Source organism: Brachypodium distachyon, chromosome 1 (assembly GCF_000005505.3).
Source record: "Brachypodium distachyon strain Bd21 chromosome 1, Brachypodium_distachyon_v3.0, whole genome shotgun sequence".
Classification (NCBI taxonomy): Eukaryota; Viridiplantae; Streptophyta; class Magnoliopsida; order Poales; family Poaceae; genus Brachypodium; species Brachypodium distachyon.
The window spans coordinates 33975781-33985000 of NC_016131.3; positions in this window are offsets into that span (position 1 = coordinate 33975781).

The window sequence follows — 9220 nt, forward strand, 5'->3', positions numbered from 1 at the left end:
GCAAGTGTTACATCTGCTATGCTCGTATGACTGGATGTCCTAGTAGTTCAGACGTCATGTACGATGATAAATGATGTGTGGTCTTGCAAGCAACCTCTAGGACGCCGGTATAAACTATGGATCTTTAGGGCAACTCCAGCGGGCTGACCCAAACGGATCGCTTTTGCGTCCGTTTTGATCCATATGGGTCGTGGGACAGACAGAAAAGGACTCCACTCCGGCCTACGTCCGTTTGGGTGGGGCCGCACGTCCAGCGGTGCCACCCATTTGTGTCCATTTGATACAATTCAATACATCAAAAATTAAAACAAACGTTCGGAATTATTGCAAATCATCCAAATTACAAACCATATGTTCGGAATTATTACAAATCATTCAACACAAAAAATGCAAATAAACAAATATAGTCCAAACATTGAAATAAATAGGATATCCAATACTGATTTCCAACATGCTGCCACAGATGCTCAACCAAATCATCTTGGAGTTGGTTGTGAGTTGCCCGATCCCGAATTTCATGATGAGTATGGAGGAACTGTTGGAAAGATGCCGGTCCAGGTTGGGGTTCAACCAAATCACCGCGGAAATCCCACTCTTGATCATAAATGGAATCATCCCGCTCATCCTCGATAATCATGTTGTGCATGATCACACAAGCAGTCATCACCTCAGTCATGACCTCCACATCCCATGTTCTTGGAGGATGACGAACAATCACCCAACGAGCTTGTAGCACTCCAGATGCCCGCTCAACATCCTTCCTAGCACCCTCGTGTTCTTTAGCAAATATGCATCTTTTCTCTCCTTGCGGCCTGCGGATGGTCTTCACAATTGTCGACCAGTCAGGGTAGATGCCGTCGGCTAGGTAGTACCCCTTTTTGTACTGGTGACCATTGATCTCATAGTTCACCACCGGAGCTTGGCCTTCCGCAAGCCTAGAGAAGACCGGGGAATGCTGAAGCACGTTGATGTCATTGTGAGAGCCCGTCATGCCAAAGAAAGAGTGCCAAATCCAAAGATCATGAGATGCAACGGCATCAAGAATCACGGTGCATCCCCTGGCATGGCCTTTGTATGCACCCTGCCGGTCGAATGGATAGTTCTTCCACTCCGAATGCATACAATTGATGCTTCCTAGCATCCCAGGAAACCCCCTGGACTCATTGATCGACAACAAGCGAGCTGTGTCCGCAGTCGTCGGTGCCCTCAGGTACTGAGAACCAAACACATGAACCACCACGGTGCATAATCAATACATTGATTCAAGGCATGTGGTCTTGCTCATGCGCAAATACTCAAAGCATCCAGATCGCGGCCGTGCATTTCTGATATGTGGAGAAGCCAACCCTGCCGGTAGCGTCCAGCTTGCATATGAAGTCTTCATCATATCCGGCCACCCCTTGCATGAGACGCCTGAACAGTGGCCTCCTCATGCAAAAACGACGTCGGAATAGATGGGCAGGAAACACAGGGTCGGTCCGATGAAGTAATCATTGAAAAGAAGAACATGGCCGGCCTCTCTGTTGCGCTCTAGCGCGGCCCTGCGCCCCCTAATCGAACCCCTACGAATTGGATGCTCGATCTGGTTCTGCCGATGGAAGTAGAGAGCTACAATCACTAGCAATTCGGTCTCGCCGTCGGAGTCTTCATCGGACGAGGTGTTGAGGAAGTAGTTGAAGAAAAACTCGTCGTCGCTGTCGGCCATGGTGGGTGCCGCCAAGTTCAACTCGGGCACGGTGGCAGCGGTGTCGAGCAGAAGGCCACCGGGAAAACTCGGTCTTGCCGGCGGGAGACTAGCGATGGGGATGAGGGCAGGAGTCGCTGTGTGGAGATGGAGAATGTGGATGCGACGACCTTGTGTTGGGTGGCTGACGGACGGGTCCCTATGACGTTAGGGCGGATGCGACGACACTCCGCGTGCGGTCCGGGGCGACGCAAACCCGGCCCAAATTTGGGACGGATATGGGTCCAACCGGACCAGAATCCGGACCGCCGCGCAAATGGGTCGCCCCGCTGGGGGGCGCGTTTTGTCCGTTTCGGTTTAACCGGACCGCGTAGGCCCAAATGGATCGGGCCGCTGGAGTTGCCCTTACTATCGCATAAGCATTAGCTCTCTCTGAAAAGGAGGTGATCCAGCCGCACCTTCCAATACGGCTATCTTGTTACGACTTCACTCGCAAGCCTAGCTTTAGGCATCCCCTCACGGTTAAGGGTAATGACTTCAAACAGGGCCAGCTCCTATAGTGTGACTGGCGGTGTGTACAAGCCCCGGGAACGGATTCACCGCCGATGGCTGAACGAAGTTGCCCAAATGCCAATTTTAATCAATGAAAAGTCAAAACCATGTACGTCCGGACTTCGGAGGCCTGCTGAAGTGCATGGCAGTTGTTGGAAACACAATTCTAAATGCACTGTCGTTGTTGTTAGTATTCTGAAACTATTAAAACTAGCAAAAGAACCCTGAGTTGCTACGAACAACGAAAAATTGTATCAGAACATCAAATTAAATGTTGATGTGTTTAATGAGCACGTATGTATATAGCGATTATGATATGTTTATTTTCATGTGCTATACTCTTGTCTCATTCTCTTTTCACATGTTTTATTTCTATATTTCTCTTGCCCTGCTCTCCTATTATTCCTACTTCGTACTTTATTTTCAAATCTCTTCTCCCAATTTCTCGCTCTCCCTCTGACTATCCTCTCCATCCATCCCGAGTGCAAACTCCTCCTCTCCATGTCCCAATTCATCCCGCCAACGAACATCACTCCGCAATGTGCGGCCCCCGCTTGTGCGCACCGCCTCTGCCCGTAGATTCCCACCGCTCGTTCACTCCCGCGCGCCATCTGCTCCCACTTGCTGCCAGGTATGCATGTGCGCGGCCCGCCTGCGCCCCTTAGCAGCCTTCTCCGCCCCTTTGCTGTGCCCGTGCGCCGCCCACACATCGCGTCCGGCCACTGGTCGCCGCGCGCCATTGCCCATCCCAAGGGCCACCGATGGCTCGCGCTGACGCGGTCCCTGCTGCCTTGCGCGAGGCCACCGTCATCCCGTCCCCAGGCTCATCCCATCGTCGTCCAAGTCCCGCGGTGAGCCACCGGAGGCACGAGCCGGTGGAGGCGGTGGTCGGAGCACGCGACAGAGGCGCGGGTCCACAGCCGCCTTCCGCACACGGACGCCGCCGACGCGCACTAGTTGGTGGAGGCGACCAAGAGCGGCGGCGGGCACGGGTGAGATCCGAAGGGCGGCGGCAAGATCCGGATCGGGCAGGGGATAGGGGTGAGATTCATAGGAGAGGAGGAGGAGCGAGGAGGGCTCGGTTGGTTTCTTTTTTTTTTGGCGGTACGTGTTTTTTCTGCGCTTGAGGACTGTGGGAGCCGGAATTAAAAGACACGTGGGGACAGCGGTGGCAAATTCGTAATTTCGGTGAAGTGACGTACCGTGACCGTACCATCATCACCAACTCCAATTTAATAATATACTAGCAAAAGACCCGTGCGTTGCTCCGGAACAACGGGAAATTGTGTCAAAACGTCAAATCAAATGTTGATTTGTTTCATGCGCACATATGTATATAACGATTATGATATGTTTATTTTCTAGGCTTTACTCTGGTCTCTTTCTCTTTTGCACATGTCTTATTTCTATATCTCGTATAAAGAGAAAGTGACACATGCTCAACTCTTTTGCTCTCTACCTCCAAGTTATCACTGTTCTCACATACACCACAGTTTTTTTTAACTTTTTTGCTGAATTCATGAAGTGATTCTAAATATAATCATGAATAATGAAGAACATGTAACAACGTAACGTTTATCACTTCCATCCGTCCAAGTCGCGTGACCTTCTGTGTGGTGATGATTTAAACAGCAACCATCGGTATATCGATCAAGAGAGCAAGCAGCAACAGCCATTATATAAAGCAAGCGGCAGTATAAAGCAGCCTTCCTGCTCTCCTATTATTTCTACTCCCTACTTTATTTCTCAAATCACTTCTCCAAATTTGTTCTCCCTCTGACTATCCTCTTCATCCACCGTGAGTGCAAACTCCTCCTCTTCCGTCTCGATTCATCCCGCCACCAAACATTGCGCGGCCGCCCGCTTGTGCGCATCGCCTCCGCCCATATATTCCCGCTGCCCGTCCGCTCCAACGCGCTGCCTGCTCCCACTTGCTACCCGGTATGCCTGTGCGCCCTCTCATAGCCTTTTCTGCCCGTTCGCCGCGCCCGCGCGCCGCCCACACATCGCGTTCGGCCACTGGTCGCCACATGCCACTGCCCGTCGGGAGGGCCACCGATGGCTCGCGCCGACGCTGTCCCTGCTGCCTTGCGCGAGGCCACCTCCATCCCGGCCTCAGGCTCATCCCATCGCCGTCCAAGTCCCGCGGGGAGGTACCGGCGCACACGAGCCGGTGGAGGCGATGGTCAGGGCGCGCGACGGAGCCACGGGTCCGCAGCCGCCTTCCGCCGACGCGCACGAGCTAGTGGAGGCGACCAAGAGCGGCGCGGGCGCGGGCGGTATCCGGGTCGGGTGGGGCTGAGATTCGTAGGAGAGGAGGAGTGAGGAGGGCTCTTTTTTTGGGGGTACGTGTTTTTTCTGCGCTTGAGAACTGCGGGAGCAGGGATTAAAAGGCGCGTGGGGACAACGGTGGCATATTCGTAATTTTGATGAAGTGACATACCGCGACGTCTGTACTATCACCGTTAACTCTAATTTAATATATTGGTATAGATATTTTTATACAAATTCACGTCACTAATTTTGAGACGGAGAGAGTATCCCGTTTTGGTTCTATTCGCGTATAAGTTGTATGTGGTGAAAAACAGAGAGGTCTGGCACTCTCATGTGGTAGGGAAGCTTCACCGATCGACCTTTATTTATTGTTGGATGCAGAGATCATGTGGAGCATGTAGATCACGGCAGCATTTGTCTGCTACAGTACTTGTTTCTTCTCATACGTTTTTGTTTTGTTCCGATTACACGTGGGGTACCTAGGTTGTACAATTTTTGCGATCAAAGTTTGTTGTCTTTGTGTTGCTCTCACAGAGTTAATCTTAGAATATCTTAACAACTGGTAAAACCTTTTCAAACAAGACTGCAAGATTAGGAGCAGTGTGGATGATAATATATATGCACTGCAAATGTCGAAATACTACTTCCGTTCTTGCACAAATTGTTGAGCATGGAACTGTCAAAACAAGTTTTCCTTTTAGTGTCAAAATGTCAAACAAGAAGATTTTACTCGCCAATCTTTTGTTGTCCGTTTATGCACATGTTTGGCTGGACAAACTGGAGCAGCGTGCATGTGGTACCAGGAATAATCAATGTTGCACATGAAGGGGAGCCAACCAGATGGGCCACTAGCATCAAGTTAAGCACGTGTTCTTTATATATTTTTATACGAGTAAAATACACCACTAATACATGAACTCATGAAAATGAATATTTTAGTCTACGAACTCAGAAAATGCACACATAAACCCTCAACTGGGATTACTGTGTCATTTTAGTCAAAAAAACGGTTCGGTCACGGTTAAACACGTCACGTGGCCACCACGTCGGCTTCAGCCTAGACCGCAGGCTGGTACTCATTTTCTCAGGGGTTTTCTTGCAAAAGCACCATGCTGGTTAAAATCCATCATGAGCTCCCGCGAATCGGCAGCAAAATCCCCAAATCAGAGCAATCACTAACCATAGTTTCCTATCTTTGCCGCGGAACCCGTGCCCCCTCTCCCCCTCAGTCGGCGTTGTTGTGCCCGTTGTCGCCGCAGCTCTCCGTTGTCATGGCTGGCAGCTCATCGAGGTCTTCACCGGCGGTAAGGACGAAGCCCCATCTCCCTGTGGTCAAATGCGACAGCTGCAGATGGATGAGGGTGAAGGTGTACACCTCCACGACGGTGGACCATCCAAATTGGGATTTTTACAAGTGTCGTAGCAATCATCAGGCGCAAGTTCATTTGATTCGGCATTTTCTGTGTGACATTTCATCACAGCGGCTTTGCTCTTCCTTCTTCTATAGGTTGGGGATACTTCGTGCGATATATGGGAGTGGGGGGCAGAGTACATGGCATATTTGAAGTTAGTTGGACTTCCAATTCGTTATTTGCAACCTGGAGATGAAGGTTTCATGGGAGCACCTGAAGTGGAGAATAAGAGCAATGTTGTTGTCCAGAATGAGAAGAAGCAGAAGGGCCAACGTGAAGATGTTAGGCTAAGGGCGAAAATAGATGCTTTATGTGTATACTTAAAGACATCAGGGTTTTTTCTAGCGGACATCAGGTTGTTAGTTGTGATGACCTTAAGGATAACAGAGTGGAAGAGCAACGGACGTGGAAGCCGAACGGTTCGTCTCCTACGAGGCTATGACCAACCAGCATGGTGTTTTTTTGCAAGGACACCCCCCCCCCCCCCCCCCGAGAAAATCGAGTACTACCCCGCGGTCCAAGCCGAATCCGACGTTACGGCCACGTGGCGTGTTTAAGAGCATCTCTAGCAGATACGGTATAAAGGCCTGACCCGAGAAATAACCGTCAATTATCAGTTTTTGCTGGAAAAATGACCCGAAGAGATACCGAAGATTTGTGGAATCCGTAAAAAAAGATCGGATCAACCGAAAACAACACCCCCACCCCCGCACCCCCAAATCCTCAGTTTCCTCCTCCCCCGGTCTCGGTACCGATATTGCTTCGAAAATTGGTTGGCGATAGGATATTCCATCTCATGTCGCCACACGCCTTTCTTTCCCGACACCTCTCGACTGCGGATTTCGCCGCTGCCACCGCATTCGCACCGTCGCTCGAGTATTCCGGAGTCCACCATCGAGGGGCTTCGAACGGATCAGAAACCGCCGAAGGTATTCAACGAAGGCCTAGTTCTTCGGATCCAGAAGTTTGTGTTTCCCGCCCCGCCGGACGATGTAAATTTTTCATAGATTTCGTGACTTTCGGAATTAGGGATCTTGTGATTTAGGGATTTGTTCATGTTTGGAATTGGGAATGTTGCCGATTTCAGATGCAGTCATCTTTGTTGTCCTTCTCCGCACTGCAGTATTTCAACTCCTCTTCCTCGTCTGATGATTCGTCTAACGAAGAAGTCACCTACGATGAACTGGAGAACATTTTGATGATTCTCGCCATGAAAGAGGTGGAAGACAAAGGGAGGACACGAAAAGCGGAGAGGATCAAAGGTTGGCCGTCTTTGCATTCCCCGAATCGAAGCCTCGGCCATTCCATGTTGATGAAAGATTATTTCGCGGAGGTATGCACCTACCCAGCACATCTATTCCGTAAGCGTTTCCGAATGTGTCTTCCTCTGTCAAAATTGTTGAAGCCTGCGAAGCAAACTGTCGCTACTTCACTCGCTAGAGGAACGATGCCGGTCTTCTTGGGTTTAGTGCATATCAGAAGATTTGTGCCGCCATGCGGGTGATTGCTTTTGGCATTCCGGTGGATTACGCCGATGAGTATCTTCGCATTAGTGAAGATACGACGCTCAAATATGTCCGCATTTGAATAAGTTCATTGTATTTCTATCCCTGACCATTCGTTTTCTTGTTTGAGCGCCACAATTCAACAATTAGATGTAATTTGGATTATTGTTTTATTCGTGTGATGTTAGCAAATTTATAATTTTGATTCATTTCACTATATATTTTCTGAACCGTATGAAATGCCGAACTGTTGATTTTTAATGTTCGACCTGGCGATTTCTATTTGCGGTTCCAGTTTTGCGCAACCGGCAGAACAGAATCCACAAACTGGCCCGAATAAGGTTCTTCGGGTCAATTTACGGATTTTGTTCTGGTCGGGACAAAATGGATCCGAAAAACACGAGATCGGTAGATCAAAAGCGCGTTTTTAAGGGTCAAATTTTTCGGTAACTGCTAGAGATGCTCTAAGCCTCGTCGAACCTTTTTGGACTAAAGTGATACAATATTTCCAGATTATGAATTTATGTGTGTTTTTCTGAGTTCGCGGACTAAAGTATTCATTTTTGCCGAGTTCATGGACTAGTGGTGTATTTTACTCTTTTTATATTTTTGAAGAAAAGATGATGTTCCTCTTTTTCATAATAAATGGCATATTAGATTTTTATTTAATACAAATGTTTGACCAATAATCACAGTATTGATATGTAGTTGTTCACAGCATTCTCTTCTTGAATCGATGATACACCTGCTTGGATGTATTCTAGAAAGAAAAAAATTACATCATCATCCATAGTTGATATGGTACAAAATCATAATTATTAGAAAATAGTTCAAAAGGAGCCTACACCAAGTTCATGTCATATGAACCACATATTGTTCTTAGGAAAGGAAAGTGAAAGCATGGAATTTTGGATACTTTGGCTTCTAGGTGGATCTGGCAACGGACCGGAGCCGAGAGATTTTGAGCAAACTCACTGCACAGTTTCCATTTTAAACTAGGCATGCGGGAAAAAAAACCTCGTGTATCCATGAAAGAGGAAGACCTTTTCACACACCCATAGAAAATCTCTGACTCTCGAGCCCCACCCATACACAGCGGCACCGCGCCGTCACGTGAGACCTTAGACCTGTGTTTTGATATGGGATAGACGAGAGAATTTTTTTTAACCCTCTGATCTAAATTCGCTCCCCAAGACCAAATAGGTGCTACTAGTTCCTCTAGCCATTACGCTAGAAGCTCGTTAACTCACAGTTTCCATTTTGATGCCAAAGATCCGACTCCACAAATAGGTATTCTTAATGTGGACTTTTAGTTAATGTTGATGCCAGTTAGGGGGTGTACCAAATCGAGTTATTAGAGTCCAAACTGTGCAAACCAGCCATCCAGCATCTAGCTAATCTCCCTTCACAAATTGTAACCTGGCTGGGGCAGGTAGTACAAAAATTTGAACTGGTGGTTTTGACGGGTTGTGCTCAAATAGTATTTGAACACCCTTACACACGGACACACGGTACACCTGCTCAAACAAAAATCTCGTGTTAAAATTTCGTCAAGATTTCAAGCACGACCACTCTTTCTCTTCCCTCTTCTTTCTCCAAGCATGCAAGATGTTTTCCTGCATTACTCGTACGACTTCTAGGACATCAAATCATACGAATATAGCAGATGTAACACTCGCATTATAAATGCACAGAAAACCAAGGGTGGTCCTCCCGATCCAAATTGCAAGGCCCAAAAATTAATCCCATGAGAAATCTTAACGTATCCCTAATTTTCGACTATGATTGATTGA